At 37.2% G+C, this 26,401-nt stretch overlaps 1 protein-coding gene across 1 annotated transcript in view; it reads left to right on the top strand.

Moving 5' to 3' along the window:
* GALNT1 (polypeptide N-acetylgalactosaminyltransferase 1) overlaps nt 1-26,401 on the top strand; it is an 83,630-nt gene that overhangs the window by 10,541 nt on the left and 46,688 nt on the right. Inside the window, exon 2 of the mRNA XM_079300269.1 lies at nt 13,973-14,142. The gene's annotated coding sequence lies outside the window, so the exon portion shown is untranslated. The remainder of the gene's footprint in view (nt 1-13,972; nt 14,143-26,401) is intronic.

The following is a 26,401-nucleotide window of genomic DNA, read 5'->3' as shown; positions in this document are numbered from 1 at the left end:
ATTAAATTAAAAAAAAAAAAAAAAAAAGGGAAATTACCTCAAAGTCAGCTAACTGAGAATGTTCGTTTTACTGTGCTGGTGCTTGGAGAGTATTCAGAAAAGATGTAAGGTCTTGTATTTTCCTTTGCATGTGAGTTATTGACATAATTTAATTTACTAGAGATATTTCAATGTAGTTTGTAAAACTTAATGAGTTTCTTTAGGTTCTAACCATTTATCCAACTGTTACATAAAAGGTAAACTAGGATACGTCAGGGAAGAGAGACAGGTTTTAAGACCAAAGTGAAGACTGGTGTATTTGAAGTAGATTCAATTCTAATTATGGTCAGGCTTATTGAAGAGGAAATCATCAAAATAGCCTGACAAACAGTGTGTTTCAAATTTCCATATCCAAATCTTGCATTTTGAGGAAAGGAGTTTAGCTCTTTTGGTGGTGGCTGGAACTGGAGAAGTTTAGCCAGTCTTATGCATACTTCTGGAAAAGGAAGATAATTCTTCAGTAAGGGATTTGTTTCAGATGGAGGGGTAAAAAGCCAGAAATATTTATAAAAAACTTGAATGTTTATGGAGCAACATAAAAGAAAAGCCTCCAAGCTTATTTAGTCAACTGTGAGTAGACTAGGGAAATTTTAAAACACTTCTGTGTTAAAACTGTGTATTTGTCTGAAAATCTTTGTATCCACTGTGAATGAAGGTTTATGGAGGAAATACTGTTTTCTGTTCAGCTTCAAAAAGAAAGCTTAAGATGTATAAATATTTTTTTTAACTTGCTCTCTCAAGAGAGAGCAAAGTTAAGGGCGGAACTTTAATACACAAAAAGTGAATACACAAAACTGGAAAACTTTTGGATTTGCCTGCATATGTATGGATCAAATGTCCAGACTTAAGTGATGGGAGAGGCATTTCCCTGGGTGTACCACCACTGGGTGGGATTCTGTTCCCTGCCCACAGTTTGTCTGGTTTCTGATCCTGTGTAAAATGTGGTGACATTGGCATGTGGTAGTCCGTTTTGTAAAAGCTAATAGTATTTTTACTTGAAGATTGCCTCAGGCAAGAAAAGTAATTTTGGCTGGAGAGGAAGAGTTGCCTTTTCAAGACAGTTTGATCTTCTGCTCTATTCACTCTCAGCCCTCCCTCATTCTTACCCTCTGTCCCCACCACCCTCCTGCTCCATTTTGTAGATGGCTTTTAGTAATACTTGATGGGCAAAAATCCCATATATTAAATTGACACAATTTTGGAGAAAATTGAAGAAAGGCAGCTCAACAAAACCTGTTGTTTTCTAGCCTGGCAATTCAGCAGTAAGTCTTGCTTTTGGCTGGCCAGATGGAATACCTGAACCTTGGAACAAACCCTAGCATCTGATGCCCCTTAATGATTTGGTAATTAAGAGACATAGGGAAGATGCCATTGGGAAAAGAATGGACTTTTTGGATGTGGAGGAATAAAGGAGAGCTTGTAAGGGGCAGCAGCAGCGAAGTGCTGAAGTTATTGTTGTCTGTGGAAGATAAATCTAAAGTTCTGCTTTCCTCAAGGCAGGATAAATTGTTTTAACAAGATCTCTTTGCAGGTAGATCATGATTTATTTCTAAGCATGAGCATTCTGTCAGTCTTTTAATTTGTTTGTTTGTTTGTTTGGGGTTTTTTTGTTTGTTTGTTTGTTTTTTCTTTTTTTATTTTTTTTTTCCCCAGTGTGCTGTGGCTGGTACTGCAGCTGGTCCTTTTAAATTATAAAACAAGTATCCAGCTGCTGCTCCAGGGTAATTTATTAGAAGAGCATACTGGTAAAAGTTAAACCACTCTGCTTACATTAATGAATGGTTGATCATGTTTCTTCTCCCTGAAACAAAGTTTCCATAGTTTGCTAAGGAACTGTTTGGTCTGAATTTATGGGAAGAATTATTTTCATATCTTTTATTCTTAATAGACTAGTTGAAAAAGCTGCCTGTACAAGAGACAATTAACTGATTAAGTGACTATTTTTTAACTATGGCATCTTCTCTCTGTTGGAGAGTGGGGTGAGAACATTAATAAAACAACTTTCTGAATTTCAAAAATTGAATAAAGGAACTTTCAAATTCAATTAGTTGTTGGATATTTAGTTATGACCTTATTTCTTTGGTTTATGTGTTTTCTACTAGAAATATTGTCATAGCAAGTATTAAGACTTCTCATATCACAAATAATACAAACAGTATGTTTGACTTTCTGAATGAATGCTAGTAGCTGATATGGTTTTAAAGACTTGACTGTTACTAAATTTTAGTGTAAGAATGGACATATTTTTAACATTGCTATGACCTATACTTTCATTCCAGTTTTTACCTGAGTTATCTGCTTTTTGTACATGCAATATTTAGTAACAACTTTCTTGGCACAAACCAAGTGTAATTGGGAAAGGAGTTGGTTACTTCAAACTTTGAAATTACTATAGCCTAAGAAAAAATGTAGGTTGTCTTAAGGTGCATTGTAACTATTTTTTGATCTCTTGGTAATGGTATGTGAGTTATATGTTTATCTTGGTCTGTCTAACAGGGATTACACTGCGTGTTAGCAAAAAAATTCCAAATTGCACATAATATAAAACATCCTGCTATACTAAAATTTCCTGTCATTCTGGTGATGTTCATGAGTCACTGACGTACTTTTCAAAACATTATAAGTAAATCACTGGTCATAATATTGAAAAACTGTACTGTTCACTCCTCAGCTTGGAATTATTTCACTAAGTATATACCTTGTAAATAGTTAAAGGCTAGGCCTCTGCTTAAAAAAAAAAAATCCAAAATCTGGCAATGAGACATTGCTTTATGGAAAACTATTGCAGAAGTAGATTGCCTTAAAGAGCAAATATTTGAGATTGGAGAGAATTTGGTTCGGATGGCATGAGTGTTGCTACCAATCATCTTTTAGCAGATAAAAATAGTTTGCATTGTGTCAGAATTAGGGAGGTGTTCATCAGGGGCTTAAAATAAAGGCAGACAGGTACTGGGCAACATAAGGTCTGTAGGAAAAGGGAACAGAAAAGTTAAAAGAAAGAATAAACTGTGTTGTTCTAGAAGATAACAAAATATATCAATGGCTAAATAATATTTCACTATTTCTTTTGTCAAATAGTCATGTTACGGAGGTTTAGCAAGGTAATTAGTAAAAGAGATGGCAAATCCAGAAGTATAAAGGGAATGTGGAAGTGTTGACTGGGGACAATTTACCTATAGACAGGTAAAAGTTTTGACTAGCATGGTTTGCCTGTCTAGGCACAATTTCACATAGGAAAAAATAATTTTGACCTTCTTCCTTCCTACCCCTCTTGACCCTGATAAGGCCAAAATTTTTCTCGACGTAGATTTAATTTCCTGGAAAATACCAGTGGAATCTTTGCAAGATCTGGGATGGGTAAAGTACAGTATAGAACATGCACATTCCCTGTTTTCATTTACTGCATAGGGCACACCAGTAGAGTACTGGGGTGTGTTGGAATAATTTTTGGGGAGGTGGGAAAAACAGTATCTGTATATGGATAAGACATGATGTCTGTTGAGCAAAAAGTTACATGGTATTGCAAACTGTGGACCATATATAAGAAGTTAGGTGTACATGCTCTTTAAATATTTATATATAGTTTTCTTTTACATTCATATCCTGAAGATAACACTGAACAATATGTCTTCTACAAGCATTTTGCCATATTCATTCTTGATGAATAAGCAGAATGTCATTATAGTTTGGAAAATCAAATTTAATTTTCCATTCTGTATGTAATTTTCCCATTAATATGGAAGGTTGACAAGGCTTTTACTGAAAGAATTGTATTTAAGTAATCATGTTTTTATTTAGAACTTGCTTTCTGGAAGTGTGCAACACTTTTTGCTGCAAATCTGAGAGTAATGCTGACAAATCACTGGTTTGAGCAATCTTGGTCTGTAGAGCACTTCAGCTTGCAAAGCAAATGCTCATTGTCAGCATTTGCTATTCTTTTGAAGTTGATAAAGCACTTGAACTACTACTTATAAGTTGATGGTTCTTAATTTTATCTCGAAGTATTTTGAAGCTAAATGTTCATTTCTTATCATGGAAACCCAGCTCAGGTATTTTGACACATAGATGGTCTTCTGTTTTGGTGGGAGCCTCACAGGGAGGAATTTGCAAGCCTGAGGTTTTCAGTTGCAGAAGAATGTTTTAAAAATGCTGTTTGAGCTGGCACTGCCTTCTCTAGTTTAGTTACTAGTGATGAGTTGAATTTGAGTCTTTAAATAGCACAGTACATTTCCTAACCTATACAAAAGTTAGTTGATACTTTCCACCCAACCCAATATGAGGAGTCATTTGCAAAGCATATAACTTTGCCAAACAGTTGAGCTGAGAGCTGAATGAGTTGGGAGGCTTTGTTTGGGTCTGTCACGAGGTTGCCAGAAGTGTTGAGAGCTCCCTGCTTCTTTTGCTGCGTGACAAGTTAAACATCTTGGGAAAAGTGGTTTAAGACAGTATAATGCTTCCAAACCTTTTTTCCCATGTGTCTAAAGGAATAAAAATAATTCAGTGTTGACTGAAGAAAAATAGTACAATATCTTTCTTATTGGTTTTCATTTAATTATATTTTTAAAAGGTACCTTCTTTCATTTTGATGCTTGCTGAAATGTTCTTAAGCATAGCAGACCCACTTATAAAATAACATGCTCTGATTTTCATAGTCATAGTTTTCAGTATCCTGACTTTCCCTTCAGCGTAGCAGGGGGCCTAGCAGTATTTTAGCTTAAGTAATTTTGTTTTTAGGGGCTGATTAGAAGCATAAACATTCTGCATGTTTTCATGTTGCTGCCTAGCTTTTCATGTACTCTAGAATGAGCCTCTATATAGAAGATTCCTGTTTAATCTCTTTCTGGAATATTCAAGCAAGAATTCAAGCAACCCTGAATCAGTCAGGTGTTTAGGGAAGCAACTCATGTCTTTCCAGTTATTGAAAATAAATGGCCAAATGCATATCTGAATAACTGATAGAGATTTCCAGTAATGAAAGTTTCTCATTCCCTGAAGCATTCTGCCAAATACCAGATTAATAATCCTTTCCTCATGATGTTATGATGTAATTAACAGTGTTTGTGGCCCAGCTGCTAAAGAGCTGGTAAAATTGAGGTGGAAAACTGATAGAGAATGACTGAAAAATACTACAGAATTGGAGAAAATAGAAGATATATTTATAATTAAGATATAATAGGCGTGTTGAGATTTAGTGTAAGAACAGTGGTAACTCTCAAAATTTAAGAATTAGGTTTTTAGCTTCATATGTCTGCCCCTGAAGTAAAGTCTTTTCCTGAGGATTCTTTCCCTTCTTTAGGCGAGTATTGTGAAATAGATTGCAAAAATTTCTCGATTGCAGTGTATTTCTGTGCTGAATTAGCTCTAATCTGCACTCAACTGTGACGTTTTCAGAAGGGAGTGTGGGGACAGAGTAAATGCTTAGGGAATAGGGGTGTTATTATGCAGTCCTTGAGCTGCAGTGCTGATTTTCAACGTTCTTTTTTTTTTTTTTTTCTTTTTTTTCCTCACTTGTTTAAAGCATGATATATATGAAAACTGCATACCTTGTTTCCTGCATACCGAGGTATCTTTTGGGTTTGTGCTTGTAAAAAGAAAGGTGCTGCAAACAGCTGACTGACTCAGCAATTAGTAAATCAAATGAAGTGGGATATTTCTAGGAAGAAACCTGAAGGTTTGCAGCATGATTTGGGAAGCTGTGGGCTGGATTGCTGCATTGCCAAAGGCTGCATTAAAACAGCAGTGCTTTTTTTAGAAGAGCTAATTCATTGGGTTATTGTCGCAGTTTCCTCATCCTTATTTTGACAGTGTTAATGGCTCTCAGGATGCTGTTTCAACTACCTGAAAGTAGCTACTGACTTTACAAAAAAAGGACAAGAAAAAAATTGGGATCTGTATTACTAACTCAATCCATTGTTTTGGAAACTTGATCACGTAATGTTTCCTGTGTTCCTCCATGGTAAACAAAACTTCCTGAATTAGGGACCATTATCTCACCTGAAGCCAGAAAAAGTTTGCCTGCTTTATTTTACTAAGAAGAAAGGAATATTTTGTTGCTGTTGTTGTTTGGAGTGATCTTGCTACTCTTGTAAGTGAGAAATGATAGTCATTTGTCAGCTCAGCCAAATTTCAGATACTGTTGCAAGCAGCAGAGCTTTGCCTGGAGGCAGATGCATATATTCGAAACTAGAATTTCTGTGGGAGGGTTCGTATTTGTGCATGAAGACATATGCTCAGCCAAGCAGTTTGTTGGTTTGAGTATATTTTCTCCTGTTGACACTGACAGACAGTCTTACTGAGAAGCTTTAAATCTGGCAGAAGGCAGAAAACCATTCCCTCTTCTCTATTTATTTCCCTCACCACAAAATTTTGTTTTTAAATAGAACATTAATATTTTCTAAGGACTCAGTCCCTAGGCCAGACTTTATTATTTTCTTTTTCCTCGGGGAGGTTGTCTGTATTACTTCAGTGCCCTAGGGTAACTTTTTTCTCTGAAGGTTTACTTTTGTGTACTGTAAACTTAACTGTTCCCTGAGTTAAAGTCCTCCTAATAAACAATGTGTTATTTTGGACTTTGGAGTTATGTTATGCTTGCTCACCTCTTAAACAGCTGTCTCTGCTGGGAGCTAATATTGTACTGTGTGATAATATAAGACTTAATAAAAGCTTGTGGACAAGAATACAATTTTCTCATTTTCCTCTTTGATTAACAAGTGCTAATTACATAGTGCAAGAAACTACTTCCTGTTAGATTTGTGAGAGGGTTTTTATAGCTTCATTTGGTTCCTAAGTTGGTAAATATATAAACAGCCAATTTTAGCTCTGTGTACAGCCATAGATGATTTAATTTAGAAATCTGGTGTTTATATTTCTTTTGCAGTGAAGTTATAGAGCTGAATAGATGTGGCCTGTCTCATGCCAGAGTGCTGCAAGAAATAATTTCTCAGTGTCCAAAGAGACATAATTAGATGTTGTGGAGCAGTGGTTTTACTTTGGGATTTTTCCACCACTTAGCACTTTGTTTATTATCTTTGTGAGAAAATATTAATACCATAGATGCTCTTTGCAAATGTTGAGAAGCATTGTGTAAATGTGACATTTGCTTTTGCAAATTTACTGGTTGATTTATTTCAAGTACTGCCTCTTGTGAATGGCAAGTCTTTGGATCTTGCTTAGTTACCTCCCCCTCCCACTTTTCTCACTCTAAGTAATGTGCTATAATTCCTGCTATAACACTCTGTGTGTGTGAACTCAGAAAATCTAAGCCTTTGATTGGAAGTAGAATAATTTTGTAGTTCTCTTTCTCTGCATTTAGGATAGGGCTGCTGTAACTTTATTGTCCTGCTGTTGTTAACACTTGCAAACTGATTTCTTGGCACGTGGAATGCAGAGGTTGTGGCCTTTTAAGCACCATTAAAACAGTGTATTTGAATCTCTGTCACTTTGCATCCCTCTGGTCATCTCTGAGGTAGTGGGAAATGTTTGTAGTTATTTCATTCTGTAGTTCCATTAGTAATTATCAGTGGAAATGAATATAATGGCTATGGGAATAACTCATATACATTCTTTTCCCTAAACTGTTCTCTTGTGCCATCCACACCCATAAGCTTTACTACTATCTGGGTGTTTTGCATCAGATCAGAGAGGTTACACATTATTCATTTAAATATTGACCTAGAATAAAACAGGCAGCTCTCCTGAAGCCCTCTGCATGCTGTTGAAAAGAGCATTGATCATAGGGCATGCAATTTTACAGAATGTAAAATTTATGAGGGCAGCTGTCATTGATTTTAATGTAGTTATGTATTTAGCTATTTTGCATTCATTATTAAGTAGGATGTTTTTACTCAGTAGGTCTGGAAGCATTTAGTCTTTTCTCATGAGTTAGGAAAGACTAGAAAATGTTAAAGCCTCATCTTTCTCAGCTGAAGGGACCCTTGTTAATACATTTGCCAGTGTTAATATCAATTTTTCCAGCAAAGAGCAGTACTCTGAAAATGGAAAGGGGGTTACATTTCTAAAAACTAAGTGAAGAATTTCACACTGTTGATATGGCCATGCAGATGCACACACACGTCTGGGCAGCTGGGGTTACTGCTGGGTTGTACCTGCAGGAGCTGATGCTTCTGCCTGGCTGCTGCTGCTGCTTGGTCCAGGGCTGTTGCTATGCTTGTGTTTTGGAGGAAGGTGTCTTGATGTGTTAGAGTAAGTGATAACCATCTGATGTCTCCTGAGCTTCTTGTGGCTTGTGGTGAGGTCCAAAGTCAGTGTTCTTTACACAGGAAATGTGTAGTCTGTAGTGCTGGGGATGTGCCTCTGCTGCTGGTCCCACCTGAGCTCTTACCAGCAAGGGGTGAGAGGACAAGACTGGAGTTGAAATTGGGTAGGAAGGTGAGGTCTTTAGAGCAAAGTATAGCTCAGTCTTTATGTTTTCATAGCCTATTACAATAGAAACATTACTGGAAAACTACACTACCCACTCTTTATAAACAAACAATGCAAACAAAAAACTTTAGTTGACACAAGCATTAATTTTTTTTACTTCTGGATTCCTTCATAGTGAATGTTTTGTTAATGGAAGGAGCTGAGAGGTGTCTAATGCATTTTTCACTGTGGCTCACATCCTCCATCCACACCAGTGCTGGTTGCTTTGCATACTTGTGAAACAATGAGGGTAGTGTTTCCTGGTGGCTGAAGAGAAGGTGCAGAGGGTGTCTGCCAGCTCTCAGCAGTCAACACATAACTCTTTGTTGATAGTCCCACTGGAGGCAAGCATGCCTGGATTGATGCTCTGTGCTCCTACTTAAAGCTGATGTAAGTTAGTGCTATCAAAATAAACTGGTTTTGCTGATTGCCTTACTAATATTTTTGAATCATGATAGTAAAGAAAGATTTCTATCATCTTCACAAACCTGCAGTGCTTCTGCTGATTTGTGAAAATTTGTGTTTTTGTCTTTTCATTTTTTCTTTGTTGCTTTTCTTTCTTTTCTCTTTTGGTGGGTTGAACAATCCTGTGTAAGTAATTTGAATTATGAAAAAGCTATTTCTTACAGTCCAAAGTGATTTAGACATAATTTTGAATATGACTGGTGAGAGCACCATTGTAATTTTTTTTATTGTTGTATTTTTCCAGCAGTGTGGTACTCTCAAACAACATGAAAATGAGCTTTACAGTAGTCTTGATTCTGGGGTACAGGTTGGGATCAATTTTACAGTTGACTTCCAAAAATCATATTTACCTCAAAATACCTCTTTAGTCATTCTTGGTCCCTTTCATACACTGCTTGTGTTGGCTTGTGTTGCTGTGAGTCCCTGTCCCCAGGGGCAGCAGGAGGGCTGTGAGAGGAAGGTGCTGCTGCATTGTTTGCATGGCTGAGTATGCCACTGAATCATTGCTTAGTTGGGGAGCAGCCTGCTAGTGAAGGCCAAGAAAAGTAATGACATACACTTTAGATGTCAGTCTGATCAAAGCAACTGTTACCTTGACAGCTTTTTCCTAAGGTTTGGGGAGATAATATGATAGCAGTGTGTACGTAACAGCTGTTAAACATAATACTTGTCTGTATGGTTTTGCTGATTCTAATATACATGATGGCTATGAATCTTTTTTTTTTTTTTTCCTGACAAATTGCATGCAGGGAAAAAAAAAAATCTTTGGATTGTACCATTAAGAAAGATTTACTCAAAAGATTTTTATTTCTCCTTGCTATTTTTCTGTATAAGATAAAGCCATGGAGACTTATGGAGCAAAACTGGTTGTTTTGTTGTACACTCTGGGTGTTTTTACGTCTTTTTGGTCACTTCAAGAATAACAGGAAGATGATGTGGTTTTCTTAGTGTTACAAATCTGTTTTCTTCATAGTTTAATGGCACCCTAATAATTTAATGTTTTTCTGTTCAGTCTCTTGCACTGATTTTTCTGACCTTGTGCAGGGTCATACCACTGTATTGAGCTGGTAGGAAAAAAAAGTTGATGCAATGGAATTGGCTCTGTATTTTATGGCACATGCATGATTTTGTGTGTGTGGGGAGGTGTTTCACTGAATGCAAAAGAAGTTGCATGGACTAGAAATACATGGCTAAAAAATCACACAGTCAATCCGTGTTATATTTAGGAAGAGGTGAGAGTGGTAAGTGGGGTGTGACAAGTAGGGATGGCTATTTCATTGGGCATAGATAGCTCTGCAAGGTTGTTGCTGTTTTTTACATTGAGTGTGTCAGAAGGAAGTTCTATGCATAATAGGAATGCAAATATTGAGACTACTCAGTATAGCCACTTCTTGAATATGAGACAGTTATATTTTGCATTCTACAAACACAGAGGCTGTTAATCTGGTCAGCATATTAGACTGACTGGCTAAAATTTGTTTTAACTGTTGCTGTTTTAGTTGTTGCTAAGTAGGACTTACTCCAAGGCAAGGAACTTGCCATACCACAAAACATCATGCCCAGTATATAAGCAGGGGGTGAGGGGATGAGGAATTGGCCTGGGATACAAATGCAGGTTGTGTGGGGAGTGGTTTTGTTGATGGATGAGAAGCTCAGCATGCCCCAGCCATGTGCAGTCACAGCCCAGAAGGAGACCATGCCCTGGGCTGCATCCAAAGCAGTGTGGGCAGCAGGGTATGGGGGATTCTGCCCCTCTGCTCTGCTCTGGTGAGATCCCCCTGCAGTGCAGTGTCCAGCCCTGGGGTCCCAGCACAGACAGCATGTGCACCTGCTGGAGGGAGTCCAGAGGAGGGACACCAGGATGATCACAGGGCTGGAGCATCTCTCCTGTGCAGACAGGCTGAGAGATTTGGGGCTGTTCTGCCTGGAGGAGAGAGGGCTTCAGGGAGACCTTAGACCTTCCAGTACCTAAAGGGAGCTAAAGGACTGCAGAGGATGGACTTTTTACAAGGACAGATAATTATAGGACAATGGATAATGTATTTAAACTGAAAGAGAGTAGATACAGGTTAGATATAAAAATAACTTTATTGTGAGGGTGTTGATGCATGAGAACAGGTTGCCCAGAGATGTTATGGATGCCTAGTCCCTGGAAGTACTCAAGGCCAGATTGAATGAGGCTTTCAGCAACCTGTTCTGGTAGAAGGTGTTCCTGCCTGTGATGGGAGGCTGGAACTGGATATCTCTAAGGTTCCTTCCAATCCAAACCATTCTATGATTCTGTGGGGATTAGAAATGCATAATCAAGGCATTGTAATATCCTCTATAGCAGGAAGTTTGTGGACTGGAGAAAGCCACTTGTGATACTGTTACAGACCAAGCTAAGGAAATACGGCCTAGATAAAAAAACTATTTTAGGATATGTGTAAACTCATTAGGTTAACAGTAGCCAGAGATTTTTTCAGTAGTTCTCTTTCAGCAAGGAAGAGAACTTGTATTGTATGGTATTTTGTATAATTGTTCCAGGTAACTATTCTTGTTCATACTGGCTAATTAGCATATGGCTATGAAATCTAAAGACAAGATATGTTTGGGAATAAATGCAGTTACACAAAGGTCAGGTGGCAATTCAGAAAAATCTTAAATGTTGGAAAGGTAGCCTGGAAGAATGGGATTTGATTTAGAGCAGTAAATCGAATGCTTTATATTTAGGTCAAAGTAAAATGAAGAACATCTATTAAGTTCCTCCTGCCACCCCATTCCTCACCATGGATTATAAAATGAAAGCTGACATGCAGTATGGCTGACAAAGAAGAGGTGTGTATGTATTGGCATGACTAATTGGTGGTATAATCTGGAGGATGTGGAGTTGAACCTTTTGCTTTGTTCTATGTTGTGAAATTCAAATACTGTATCTGTTTTGACCATTGTACTTCAAGAAAGATATAGGACACTTAATTTGCCTCAGGAAAGTAATGACTGATGATTTACAAAAGGTGCTATGTGCAGAAGGAATGATTGAATTGGCATTTTTGTGACCTAAAGAAGAGATCAAGGGAAATCATAAGCTTTTAAGTGTGTGGAAGCTCACTACAAATAAGTGAAAATCTGCCCTTGGTAGCTGTGCCTTGCTTACTGATGGCAACGTGAGCCATTCCCTGTGTGTCCTCCTCTCATGGTTTGGCTTTTGGCTTTGTGCTTTATAAGGACTGTTTCTAGTCAGTGTCTGGACAGCACTGAACAAAGACCTTGAATCTTAGGATCTATTGAAGAAATATATAAATTAGCAAAATCACTACAGTAGGAATCTTCATCTAACCAGACAGATGTAGAGAGTGATCCTTGTGTTTAAACTTTGGAGCAGATAGAAGGAAATTTGCTCCCATACTTGCCAGCCACTTGGCCAATAACAGACCTGTTTCCTCATTGGTAAAAATGTGTTCTTCACCCACCTCTGTAAGGCACCTTAATTTGAGTGAAGAAAAATGCTACACAAAGGACTAATTTAACATAAGCAACACTCATATCTCTTTTTTTTTTTTTTTTTTTTTTTTTTTTTTTTTTTTTTTTTTTTTGTGTTTGTATTGAACGCTACAGTGCAGTATGTAGAGCCTAGTCAGATGTATCATGGAAATCTTTTTGACTTCTTGAAGGCAACAACTAATTTGCTTTGATAAAGGAGGTTGGGTCTCTTCAGAATTGTCATAATCTCTTATATTAACATGTTCAGAAAAGAAACAGACATGATTTATGTCAGGTTTCCTGCTGGATATATCTTGAATAATATTTTTCTGGCCCTTTGAAACTTCCTTATTTTTTCAGATTTAGTAAAAATTGGTATAATTTTGAGATTTCTATTTCTATAATTTTTGAGTTTCTATTAATAATCAGACTTTAAGCCAAGACATTTTCTCCTTCTACTTTGGTATGAAAAGAAGGGAAACTGCCAAGTATTAGACTTATTTTACTTGCTTCAGCATTGGGGTAATAATTAATAATGAAGTGGTTGACAAACACCTTTTCTATCACTGCCAACCATACTGCCATGTTACCATGCTATCAGCATATTTTTTTCTCCCTTGTACAATATTTTTAATCTGTACAAATACCTAGAGGTAACAGTTTAAACAGGCAGAGCAAGAAACTTGAGTAACTTAGTAGATATAATAGGTCAAGTTCAAGACACAAGCTTAAATATATATGGCAAATATTACCTAAGTGTAGACAAATTTCAATTGCATTAAAAATTGAACAAATCTCTCTTGAATGTTAAGACACATTATTTACTTTTCAGCAGCTTAGAATTTCCTTCAGACATTGCTGTATTAACGGGCAGAGGCAGGGATTTGTAGGAATTCATTCAGCACTGCTGAAGTTTTAAGGAATAAGGCTTGGAAAGGCTTAGGCATCATTTTTCAGGTGTCACTTTTTTTTCTAGAAGTGAAAAGACGTTGCTTCTTAAGCGTCAAGTCTGTTACTTGTAATAACACCTTTTTTTTGCAAAAGCTGTCATTATAAATGCTAATGTTTAACTTGTGGGTGAGAGATGAAAGAATGTAAAAACCCCTACGTCTATAAACTAGAATATGTATAGGAAGATTTAGTCCAAGAGAGTGATCATCTGGGGAGTTGCTCATGTGAATGTGTGCTGTTTTTTGAGGAGACTGTTTTCTTGCCTTTTTGAGAACAATTCATAGTTTGTTGTGCTAAGTATTCATGATTGGATAAAGGACGACATATATAGAACTCAAAAATAGATAACAGCCTATTTGGGAGGACAGGCAGTCCTCCCACTTAAATCATATCATCTGGAAGGCTAAAAAATGTTGATGACTTGTTCCACCTCTCCACTCTTCCCTGCATATGTTGTTTTCCTCACAAGCACAGTTCACTGCCTCTTTTTAGAAACAGGCTTTGACTCCTTCTCCCTTGCATGGGATTTTAGATTTTGAAATCTTATATGGGAAACTTTCCTCCCCTTCCACCTCAAGCTCTGCCAGAACTGAGCTAGGAACTTATCTGGATTTCTGTTTTTCCTCTAGGACAGCCTTGAGACCTTGCTGGTGGAATCCCTCTTTTGCTTCTCCGTGCACATGGAAATGGCCTAGGCCAGTCTGCTTCTTTATGGTTCCTGCCACAGGTGCTCTGCAGCAATGTGTCAGGATTTTGCCACCAGTGCTAGTGGACCATGCAGATGGCTGTAAACGTGCAGAGGAGGTGAGTACAAAGTGTGTTCCAGGATGCTTTGGTCAGGTCTGCCTGCTTTGGGCATGTTTCAGAGCAAAGGGATCACTTAATGACTGCGTGTGTGTTTTTTCACTGGATTGTGCTGGGTTTGTGTGCAAAGGTTTCCTAGTGACTTAGTTATAGAGGTGTCTTCTCTGGGAAGCTGCTGGAAACTTCCCCTGTGTCCAGTGGAACCAATGCCAGCCATCTCCCAGCAGGACCTGCCTCTGGCCAAGCTGAGCCCATCACTCACAGTGTAGAGTCTGGCGTACTGTATAGGAACCCATGCCAGACCAGTGTTCCTGAAGGACTACAGCCTATAGAAGGGACCTGTGCTGCAGCAGCTCATAAAGAACTCATGGGTTCTCATGGCAAGGACTCGGGTTGGAGAAGTTTCTCAAAGGCTGCTTCCTATGGGAGCAGTGGAGGAGTGTGAGTAATCCTCCCTCTGTGGAGGAAGGAGAGGCAGAGCCAGGATGTGATGAACTGAGTGTAACCCTCATTCCCTGTTCCCTTGTGCTGCTGGGGGGAGGAGAAGGTTGAGAAAACTGGGAGTAAAGTTGAGGCTGGGAAGGTGGGAGGAAAATTTTTTAAACATTTGTTTTTATTTCTTATCCTACTCTGATTTTATTGGTAATAATCTGAGTTTGGTTTCCCCATCTTGAGTCTGTTTTGCCTGTGATGGTGTGAGTCTGTTTTGCCTGTGATGGTGAGAGATTTCTCCCTGCCCTTATCTCGACCCACAAACCCTTTGTTATATTTTCTTTCCCTTGTCCAGCTGAGGAGGGATGGGACAGTGACTTTGGTGGGCACCTGGAATCTAGCCAGGGTCAATACTCTGCATGCATATTCCATATTTTACTGTTCCTTCAGCATCCTGTTGGACCAGTTCAGTTTTCTGCAGCTATTAAACAAGTATCCATAAGAATCCCTTTAGATATTAGTGCAGACCTAAATAAACTGTTACTATGGTTCTGAGTATTGTGAAGTATAGTATCCAAGGGGATTAAGGACCTTATTATTAGTTTCTCTAAATTCACCTTTACCCTCTCAGTATGTCTTGAAAAAGAGTTATTTAGTCCAGTGAACTGGAATTCAGATCAACTTTTCATCCAGATGACCTAAGAAAGCCTGGCTTTTATTCTGTGTTTTTATAACAAACACAGTACCCTTAAACCATCCTTGTCAGACATAAAAACATGATTTATTAAACTACCACTGTGCAGTCATTGGCTGTGCAGTGAGGTGTTAAACAACTGAGTATTCTTGAAACCTCCACTGTGTGTGCATCTCCTACGCTTTTTTTAAGCTTGATTGAAGCAAGATGGAGAACCAAAGTTGAATGGGATGGACAGGCAAAGATGTGGTATGACAGGTTCATTTCCTTTGGCAGAAAAGTTTAACTGCATTTGGAATAATTGCTATTGACCTTTTGTGCTAATTTTTCATCCCATTTTTTTTTTTTTCCCTGAGTCCTATTTATAGTTCTCCCAGATTAGTTTTCACAGACTGAGTTCTGAATGACACTTTGGGTCCAATTCTGAAGTTCAGGTTCAGCATGGCAAAATGGGAAAAGCGTGTTTCATGTTTGAGTGAGTCTTTTTCCAGTCAACGTCAGATCTAACATGTAGTCTTAAACTCAGTCCTTGAAAGGTATAATTGGAACAAGTATCTGTATCAGAGGAGAGGAAAAAGCATATCCAAACTTGCTACCTAATACTCTTTAGTAGTAGAAGCTGCTAAGAAAAAAAATCTAGGATAAGAAAGAAAAGGATATTTTTCATACTTTTGGCCACTCAAGTGGTATCTTCACTGCTTTTTTTCATGGTAGCCCAGTCACCACTCCTGTGGTTGCTGACTGATGTTGACTTTAATGAGATCACAGATTTGAGTAGAAATGACTTCTTTTGGGGAGAATACCTGATTGTCTGAGTCTGCACTGAGAGACTGATGTGGCTGAATAAACACAATTGTTCTTGATTATTTTTCAGTTGTGTCAGTTCTCTGATTAAGTTTCTTTGTTGCTGTGTAGATATTTGCTGGCAGAGCAGAAGCCTGGCATGTTTTAGTAGCAGCTACTTACACAGTAATAGTGTGCTGATAAATCTTAAACCATGGCTTCTAATGTCTGCTCTCTCCTCTTGTAAATATTCTAGAGCTTTCAGAGAAGATGAAAATATTTCAAAAAAGGTATTGAAGAATAATTTTTAAATGTCTCAGAGCACAGAATTTTAGAAAATGTTCTAAAAAATCATTTTTAAAAAGATTATTTAATTTAAATGTTGACAGTGATTTTGTTTCTCAAATTCAGTGATTTTCAGTTAATACACAGTTGAATTTCCAAAACAGTTCTGTCATATTCCTTTCTTTAATATTTTCTGACAGATTGACGTTTTTTATGGTGACCTGTTTGTCTCTTGACTTCTAGTCAGGAATTAATTTTGTATTGTAAAAAGGCTCAAGTTTTATATCTTCAAAAATCATTTGATGTCAAATTAAATACACTAGCTGTTTTTTCATGAAGTGCCTACAGTTTCTGGGGAAAAAAACCAAGCAAAGTAAAAAGCACCAAAGTATTTGAAGAAATTTGAGCAATTCACAGAAGTCTGATGCATACCTGCCTTTCTGAATGTTCTACTGATTGTTTTCCCCATGCAACTATGCAGAAAATTGTTATTCATCACACTTGTATGTAACTGGGGAAACAAGTGAACTCTTCCACAAAAGAATCTTTCTGCCTTAGATTGCATATCATACTCTTCAGTTTCCTTTGGACTGCTGTGCAGCGCAACAAATCAAAAATTCTAAATTTTATTTTCTTTTTTACATTACTGATGCCTTTTATATATCTTGATATGGCTATTTTATTTAAATTTCTCGAACTAGGAGGAAAATTTACTAGTTAGGCCAGATGAAAAACATGTTTTGGAAACACTAGCTTTAAGAGTATAGTCTTGAAATTTCATGTCTGGGCGAATCTACCATTTTTCTTTCTAAGGAATATTTAAGAAACAAAAAAGAAATATTTAAGAAATAAAATTCAGCAACATTTGAAAAGCATTTAGTACAGAACAATGTCGCATTTTGTTTGGAAAATGACCTTGTTGAAATAATTTCCATCGTCTAAGTGAAAACTATTTTAAAGTTTTATTGATTTTTGTTTTTCTAGCATTTTCCTCACATAAATAAGCTCTCAAAGCGTGGTCAGTTCCTTTTTTTTAAAAAAAAAAAAAGTGCAGATTTTTGAGGCTGTTAACAAAATAAGACTTTTGTTTCTATAGAACTCAATTTATCTTTCCCCTCATGGTGCTTTTGACCAAATGTGAACTTGAATGTAAATTTTTATATTTTTTAATGAAGTTGAAATATGGGAAGTACATGCATGGTCAGTTGTAATCTCTGTGATTTGGACCTTATTTGTCTACTTTTAAAGTTGCAGAAACATTTTTATTGGATGGGTGGATTGTGTGTGTCCCAGGCTTTTTGAATCAAATGGGCTGCTTTGTATTTCTTAGATGTATGGGTTCTTCTGCCACTTTCTCCTCCTCTTCTTCTCTTCTACAGTCTTGAGTCCAGCAGTAGCAGATAGTTTTCTATCCTGTCTCTACGTTACCTGTTATCTTACATTTGGTTGGTATGGTGTCAAACTAGGAGATGCAGATGTAGGAGCAGTGGGGAAGAAGGGGGGATCTGCTGACAGGGACCTGAACTGGTCATAGCTGCTCCCTGTCAGAGTTAGGGACAGTTTGCTTGCTTGAATAGCAAAGGGGAAAAGGTACTGTAAAGGAAAGGGAGAGTAGAACTCTGTGATGAGAATGTCTCAGTGTGAAACCACCCTTTGCAAGCCTTTGCTCAAAATGGGTAGTACTGACACCTCTACGAATTCTTTTGGAATGTCAGGCATCACAGGCCAGTATATAAACCTCTGTGGCTCACCTGAAGACTGAATTCTAGAGTTTAAGCTCAGTTCCTGTGGAGATATCAGTGCTGAAGACCAAGATGCCACATGGGCAAAGATCCAGGACTCTAGTCCTGAGGAGTAGCCATTGCTATATCTGCTTGCAAAGGTTCTAGCACTTCTCCCTGTTGGTTTTTTCTTGCCTTGTCCAGTCTTGAAAATGTGCTCAAGTTCTAAAGGATTTCCAGAACCCTGCGTTTATTATTCTGTCTCTCTAGCTTTTTATCTGAGAGTTCTTTTCTTCTTGTTCACCTCTTTAGTGTAGAACCCAAAATATGGATATTGCCTGCTTTAGAAATAAACTTCACATGGAAATATTTGAGTCTCATGGTTGGAGAAAATCTCATGGTTGTTTTTTTTTATACCATGTTTACATTTACAGGGATTAACAGTTGAAACAAAGGACTTAAAAGTGTGGTATTTCTCAAATTTGTGTTGTCAGTGGTCTTTGAAAAGACAAAAGAAAAACTGCATGTAAACCAAGTGAGTCTAAGTGGGAAAGGAAGGGATGGATGTGAAGAATCATCTCTTCAGTGCAATAGTGTGTGCGTTAATTAAGGACAGAACAGTTGTTAGCAGCAGAAGTTACCTGCTGAGCACACAGCTTTGTGATGTGACAGCAGGCTCATTGGGGAATGTGTGCTTAAAAGCTGTATGGCCTTTCTCTAGAAATACAGCCTTTTTGCTCTCTAGGTAGTCTTTTTATTTGCCTATGGATCTAAAGCAAAGAAGCACAAGTTTTTGGGAGAAACATTGCAAAAATTTCATGTATCCCGAAATTTTCTTTTTTTCCCCTGTATCTGATATTTTCTTTCTTCCTAGAGAGAGAAATACACATATGTTGGTTTGGGGGGTTTATGGTGTGTGGTTTTTCTTGTTTTATTTTGTTTTTGAGGTTTCTTTTCGTTGCTAGTCTTTTGTGGATGGAGATCTGATCTTTTCTCTGTATTTCAAAACGTGTTTAGCCCTGCAAAAAACTGCTGACTTATTTTGATTAGAATTTGGGTGTTTCCCTAGACATGATGAGGTGTGGTACTTTTTTGATTTTTATTTTAAACTATCTGCAGTGCCACTTTTAAAGGAATGGGAAGAAGAACTTGTTAACTTGTTTGAATTCTTTGGCATTCTTCATTCTAATTGCAATATCATTCTTCATTTTACTCGCAGTAGTAGAGCCCACTGTGAGTTAGGTGATTGTCACCAGTATGTTTTCAAATTATATATCCCAATTCTTCATATCTTCACAATAGTCACATGTGTTATCCTTTGAGCAGTTTTTAACTTGGTATCTGCCTGTATTTGATTTTTCATCAAGTCCTGCTGTTACTCTTGGCAGAATTCATCTTCTCTGTGATAAACCCCAGTATGTATGATGAATCTTTCTTTACCTGTGCTTTTTTCAAAGCTTTTCTTCTAAAACATTATTTTGGATATTTTCCACATATACTGAAGGCAGAAAAAAAAATTTTTCTCAAAGTCATTAGGTATTTCTTCAATTTTCCCCGCTGGATTTTTAATCCAGCAAACTTTAGAAAGTTTTCAGGATTAGAGGTTTCTGCTCTTACTCACATAAGGACGATTTAATCTATTGACTGCAATTTGCCCAATGTTTCCAGAAGTCTCTTGTATAATATTTTTTTCTCTAGTTAGCTGACTCTGCTTTTCTTTAAATCAAATTATTGCCCATTAGTGATTCATCCTTAATGATGGCCATTTGCCTATGTAATTTTCTGCCATCTCTAAAAGTGTTTGAAGAATTAATGAACAATTTTATTCCACTCTAGCTTGTGGCTTTGATACATACCTAAAAAATAATCAGAAGCTTTACAGCGATTTAATATTTTTGAACACTTGAGTCTTAGCTTGAAATATGTAATAATTTCTTACAACCTACAAGGAAGGTATCAAGGATGTTTTGTATAAGATTTATTTACTTGGTTGTTCAGAGCCTGCATAGGTTTTTGTCTATGAAAAATATGTAGCTAGTTTTGTGATGGTGAATTCACTTGACCTTCAAGTAGTGAAAGATTTCTCCTTGAAGTTTGTAATTCTTTCATACTGAGTTTCTAGTTTTCTTCTCTTCTGACTTAATAGCAGAGTAGAGAGTAAATTTGAAACCCTTTTGCCTGTGTTCATCACTGTTTTCAAGAAGAATTTGCTTATTTCCTCAAAATACTTCAAAAGCAAATGCTATCTGACATTTTTGAGTGTTGACATGTGCAGACTGAAGAGAATATAATCTGCAGAAAATTCTATTATTTGACACCTTCGTTTGAAGAGTGACCTCTTGATAAGGATAGTATCCATTTTAGCTGTCTCACCTGGTAAATTCTGAGTTTGCTGTTAGACATTTGAATGCAGAACTTTAAAAACATTTTGGAAGCCAATTTGATTTTCTAAACCATGCAGAAACATTGTAAAGAAAGATGGAAAATATGAGCATTGAGAATATGAAACAGCTTACTGTGGTTTTACTTCCACATAGTCTAATCTAGTGCATATGATTTCTTAAAGACACTTTCTCACAATATGCAGTTATTTTCAGAAAGAATTTTAGCTTTAAAAGAAGTTCTGTCAGGTAACCTGTTCTACTTACAACTTATCTGGCACCTGCCAAGTTATTTAAAATAAATTTAGGAAATGTATGAATTCTTGATTATTAGAAATTCTTGACTGCTTGCATGCTTTGTTTCTCAGGCAACCTATGCCTTGTAAGGCCATGTGATGCTGCTTTTGGCTTCATGCTGTGTTGCATCCTGTCACAAGACTGAGTACCTAAAACATGTGGAGGACATGGGGAGGTGTTTATAGCTTTCCCTTGCAGACAGCTAATAGTGTACTAATAGCCTGGTCTCTGCTGCTGTGACACTACTCCACTGCAATATAGATTTTGGTAGTTCACCTTTTAATTTCTTAAAAGACCATTTAGATCCAATAGGGAGCCTAAAATTACTTAGTTTTAAGCTGTTTCTTCTGAGTAATGGTAAACTTGCACAGTCTGTACCTCGCATGACAAATTGTTTTTCTTGAGGAAATGGAGGTCCTCACCTAGAGCACCTGTGTTGATGTGACCTCAATTTTTCTCTAAAAGTCCTGTAGTGTTGGGGTTGAAAGACCAGCTAACACAGCTCTTCAGGGAGTTATTAAACTGGAGTCAGTTTATAGCTCTGGGATGCTGATCGGCAGGAGTGTTGCTGTGCTGGAAAAGCTAAGTGCTGGGTCACCATCTGTAAATCTTCCAAAAAGAAAAACTATTCCAGTGGTTCTTGTCCAGTTCAGCCTTCTAGGCTGCTGTGAAGGGTAGCAGAAGGCTCAAATAGGTCTTACTGATGCATCTTCAGCCATTAATTATTGCATGTCAAGAGTTTATGAGCTCAGTGTTTAAATCGCCTCTTGCTGCTGTTAACAACAAAAGCTTTTCACTCATGAATTGCTCATTGTCTTTATGCTGCCTCTGATGCTCAGTGATGAAAATACTGCCTGTGTTCCCAACTGGCTGTTTCTCTAAGTCAAGCACCCTCAGTATCCCTCCCAGTGTGTGTGCAGAGTAGCTATGGCTTGGAAGAGGAATGTTTGCTCTCTGTCAGCATCTGAGGTGTCAGTAACCCAATTTAAGACTGCAGTTGTTTCAGGAAAAGAAATAACTGTCTTTTGGCTTATAAATCTGCTTTCTAAAACGGATTGCCTATTCTGCACCTGTCACAAGAGGCAATTCTACTGTTCAGTCTAAGAGGGAAAAGATTTGAATAGTAGTGATTTTAACTTACTTGCCAGGACTGTAACAGCCAATAACTTAATGCCCATGCAAACACCTACTTCGCTTTGCTTCAGTTATATATCTTTGTTATATATCTGTGTATTCATATTCTTGTGTGTTGCAGTTAATCTGGGCTAATGGTGTAGTCCAAATATTTGAAATGGTTCTGTAAAAATATTTATAGGGGTTTTTTTTGTTACCGGATTGGCAGTATGAAGTAATGTATTCAGATTTCTCACTGGACATAATGGAAGTATATTTTAAATTTTAGAGCAGTTGAGGGAATGGGAATGTGTGAAGAATCCTTGAATGAGATGTCTGGTTTTAGATAATTTTTATTCAACCTGTAGAACAACAGAGAAATGAAGTTGTTGCATCAGACATTTGAAATCTACTTCAAAGTCATAGAATAGACATCTAGTGAATCTCAGCTGGTTACATGACAGCAGTAGGCTTTGTACTTTTATTGTGTTCTTAATTTCCAAATTTTAGCTATCCTCTTGAGCTCTTTTCAATATTTATAGTAATATTCTGATAGGGAATATTTCATCTCCCTTCTGGATCAATTTATTCCTTTTTTGCATAGCAAAAATTGCTGTGAAAAAAGCATGTAAATCCAAAATCTGTGCATTGAATTGGTTTGAACTTTTATTATTTGATTAAAATATTGTTCATCTGGTCCTTTGAAATCTTGCCCACTGCAATTTCTTCCTGCAAGCAAGACAGGGTTTTCTTGAAGTCAATCTAAAGAGGTCTGACTATAGCTAGGAAAACGTGTAAATTGGGTGATTTCAAATGATTTTATTTGAGCAATTGTGTAAATAATTTTTGTTCCATTCTCAAAAATGCTGTATTGAGGGAATTTGGCATGTTTCCAAACTCATTTGAGAAACCATTAAGCACTGATTTGCGAAATTATAAACTGTTTTCAGAAGTTCAGTGAATATAGTTGTTTCTGAAAACTATAGGTACCAAAATAGCATTGTGTATTCAATTAATGTTTTTGCATTAAATGAAATAATTTGTTTTAAAAGCCAAACATTTTAAAACCATTTTTTTTTTCAATTCGGAAATGTTATTTCCTTACTCTGTAAAAATATTTAGAGCTAATCCTAAAAGTTTTGAGGTTAAATGAAGACTATTTGGGTGAGAAGGTTCTCTCCAACCCAAAGTATTAGATGATTCTGTGATTCCTAACCGAGAGAATCAGAGGTTCAGATACACAGTCAAATAGCTGTAAACACAGCTGTAAACAGTTTGACAGAATTGTAGTTAGAGTGCATAACTGTTGTTCTATTTTTAGTATTGCTTTTCTATGTGATGAGAAAAAAGCTCACAAGAGCTTTTACTTTTGTAAGTATAATGATGCATTCTGTTAATTTGTAGTAAAGGAGGTATGAACCAACAGGTTCTGCCTTTCTGTATAAAGTTCATCCTTGTTTCTCAGCTGTAGCCAGCTACTTCTGTGTTTGTTATTCTGCCTTTATTCCAAGACCCACCATTAGATTGTTCAAATGGTCAATTAAAAAACTGACTTAGGAATTTAAAATTGTTTCTGAGTTAAAAGTGTGATCTTCCTATACAGAGCAAGAATAGACATTTATTTTACTGACCTACATTTCTCAGATTTTTCTGAAGTGCAGGTTTGCTTTTAATGAATTGTTTTCATACTGTTCAGACTAGTATGATCTGCTTTCTCTCATCACCTCCTCAGAACTTACTTGCTGAATTTTACTGAGCAGATGAATACTAAAACCTTTCAAAATCCATCAAATGAGCACAGCTCCGTGAAATATTCTTCTCTTACATTAACTTCTGAGAAGAAGAGTACTGGCATCCTCGAATTCTTTACTATTATTTTTGCCTGTAGAAATTACTTTGTGTTACTGGGGAAAAGATGAAGAATAACCTCTTTTCCACAGGTGATGGGCTGACCTAATTTAAACGGCCTTTTATCTCTTGCTTTCATGGCATTGAAAAGTAGTGCTTTGTTTATCCTCAAACTGACCTGTTTACTGGTGTTCTGATGGTAATGAACTTTCTGCAAATAAACACTAGAACCAATTTAGAGCATGGGCAAGTAAAAAAGAAAAACAAAACACATCAGCCCTGTAGTTCTGAAACCTGACTGTAGTGTTGGCATCACTTCTCTTTTCAAATATGGATGTAACCAATGGGATTGGCCTCATTAATAGTTCAGGTATACAGACTTGTAGACAATGCTCACAACAATTTATATTGGCTCAATTTTTTAGAATTTTGCTCAAAAGTCCATACACATGCCTTATGTTATCTTACAATATGCCAGTTTTTCTCCCTAATTGCTAAGTAGACTGAGAAGCTGAAAATCAATCTTTCCTTAAATGCTGTTGAGTTAATAATTTTCCATTTGGTTTAAATTTATATTAATAGCTTAAACATAGCAAATGTTGTGTCAGGATTTTGATGAGCCCTTATTTTGTGCCAGCTTCTGTTTATTCATAACTGAAATTCTGGAAAACAAACTTTACATCAGCTTTGTCTGGTTACGTGCTGCATCCAGTGTAGAATCCTGATTTAGCTGAATAATGGCAATGAAGTCCTTTGTCAAGTCTGCTACAAAGTCATATTGAAGACTGATCACTAGTATAAACAGAAATAAAGTTGATCCAAAGATAAAAATGATTGAGTGTTTGTATGCTGTACTGAAAAAGAGTGAGTTTTCTTTCCCATGCCAACTGTGATTGTAAAAGGGTTTATTAAGTGAAACAATGCTCTTTATATGAGCAGCAATTTTAAAGATGACCTTTTCCTACGGTGTCAAATGTATCACAGGTTTTGTCACAGGGAAGAAAAATTCACTTGACCTTCAGAAGTAACAAGACTTGAATGTACCCATTTTTCCTCTTTTCATTTTATTCTTTATGAAGCCTTTGTTCCTACCATTTCCAAGGTGTTTTTAATTCTCTTATTTCTTCCACAGTATAAGGGTTTTGTAATCTATAATACAGTATTTTGAAGGGATGAAAAATACTTGGTTTTGCAAAAATCTTCAATTCTATTACATTTCTCTGTAGGTAAATGCAATTATTAAGCCTATGCATTTTGGAGGATTATTTCTGTGGTTGCTAGGCTAGTTTATAGATGCAGTTGACTTTCTTTACCGTAAGAACACACTGCTGATTCATTTTGAATTTGCTCTTGGGCTCCAAAGGTTTCTTCCTTCCTAGCATGGTGGTACCCAGCCTATATAGATAATAATAGTAGAATATTAAAATGGTTTGTGTTGGAAGGACCTTCAAAAGTTGTATTCTAATTCCAAGCCCCTGCTATAGGCAGGGATGCCATCAGCTCAGTCAAGTTGCTCAGGGCCTCATTCAACCTGACCTTTAAGAACAGGAATTTGAATTTTTTAGTTACTGAGTTGTTGAGGTTTTAACCTGCCTGCTTTTCTAGCTTTTGGATCTCCCTTGAACTGGCCACCCAGACCCATTCCTGCATGTTGTTTCAGGCTATTGTCTGCATGCTCCAGCTCAGCTGGGTGTCACCAGCAGGCTTGTTGAGTCTACTTTCAGTCCTATCCCTCAGTTTCTGAGTAAAGACACAAGTACCAGCTCCAGTTTTGGCCTCACAAAGCTGCCACCAGTGGTTGTCTTTCAGCTGGGCTTTGTATGGCTGGTCAGAACCCATAAAGCCTGGTGGTCCAGCTAGCAGTTCACCCCCCTGATAGCCCACTTCTTTAGATTAAATCTCATTAAGCTCTGAAAAAGTACTCTGGAAGACTGTCACAGTCCCTGTTGACATTTAACAAAAAAACCATTCACTGCTTTTCCCTTGGTTTGCCAAACCAATGCTCGCCTTGAAGTGAGCTGCCAAATTGTTCAATTCTGGTATGGCTTTGGTGTATCTGTACTGCCTTTCCTTTTTGGTTTTTGTGTTGTGGTGATCTGGTTGGGTTTGAGTTTGCTATATTTTGCTGTTTGTTTTTTTTTTTTTGTTGTTTGATTTGGGGTCTTGTGTGTTTGTATGTAAGATTTGTTACATAATCTTTGCAAGGATTGAAGTGAGACTAATTTAGCAGATGGTTCTAGAGATTCTCCTTTCTTGCTTGAAGATAACTATTTTCCTAATCTTGAGGATTGGGAAACTCTGGATGACCATTTCGGACCTTTCACAGATGACAGAGAATGGCTCTGCAGTAAGATCAGCTTGTTCCTTCAGCACTCTCAGATGCCACCTTTCCAGCACCATGGAGCTGCATGTGTCCAAGTGGTTTAAGAGATCTCTGACCCAGTCTGTGTGTCCTGCATATGAAATTTCACTCTTGCAGACTCTGCCACTAGGAGGCAAAGGAGGTGATAAAGGCACTGAGTATCTTAGCCTTTGCTGTGCCAAGCTCTGGATCAGCATTGTTCTCAGCCTTTTTATTATTATTCTTATTTTTATTTTTTTTAAATCCTTAAGGTGCCATTCTTGTTGCTGCTTTTGCTTTGTACTAATTTGTACTCCTAGATTATCTGAGAAGATCCTCACATGCTCAGGAAATGTAACTCAGG

This window comes from Erithacus rubecula (genome assembly GCF_903797595.1).
Source record: "Erithacus rubecula genome assembly, chromosome: 3".
NCBI lineage: Eukaryota > Metazoa > Chordata > Aves > Passeriformes > Muscicapidae > Erithacus > Erithacus rubecula.
The sequence above is the reverse complement of the archived record's forward strand: the minus strand, read 5'-3'. Positions and strand labels throughout refer to the sequence as shown.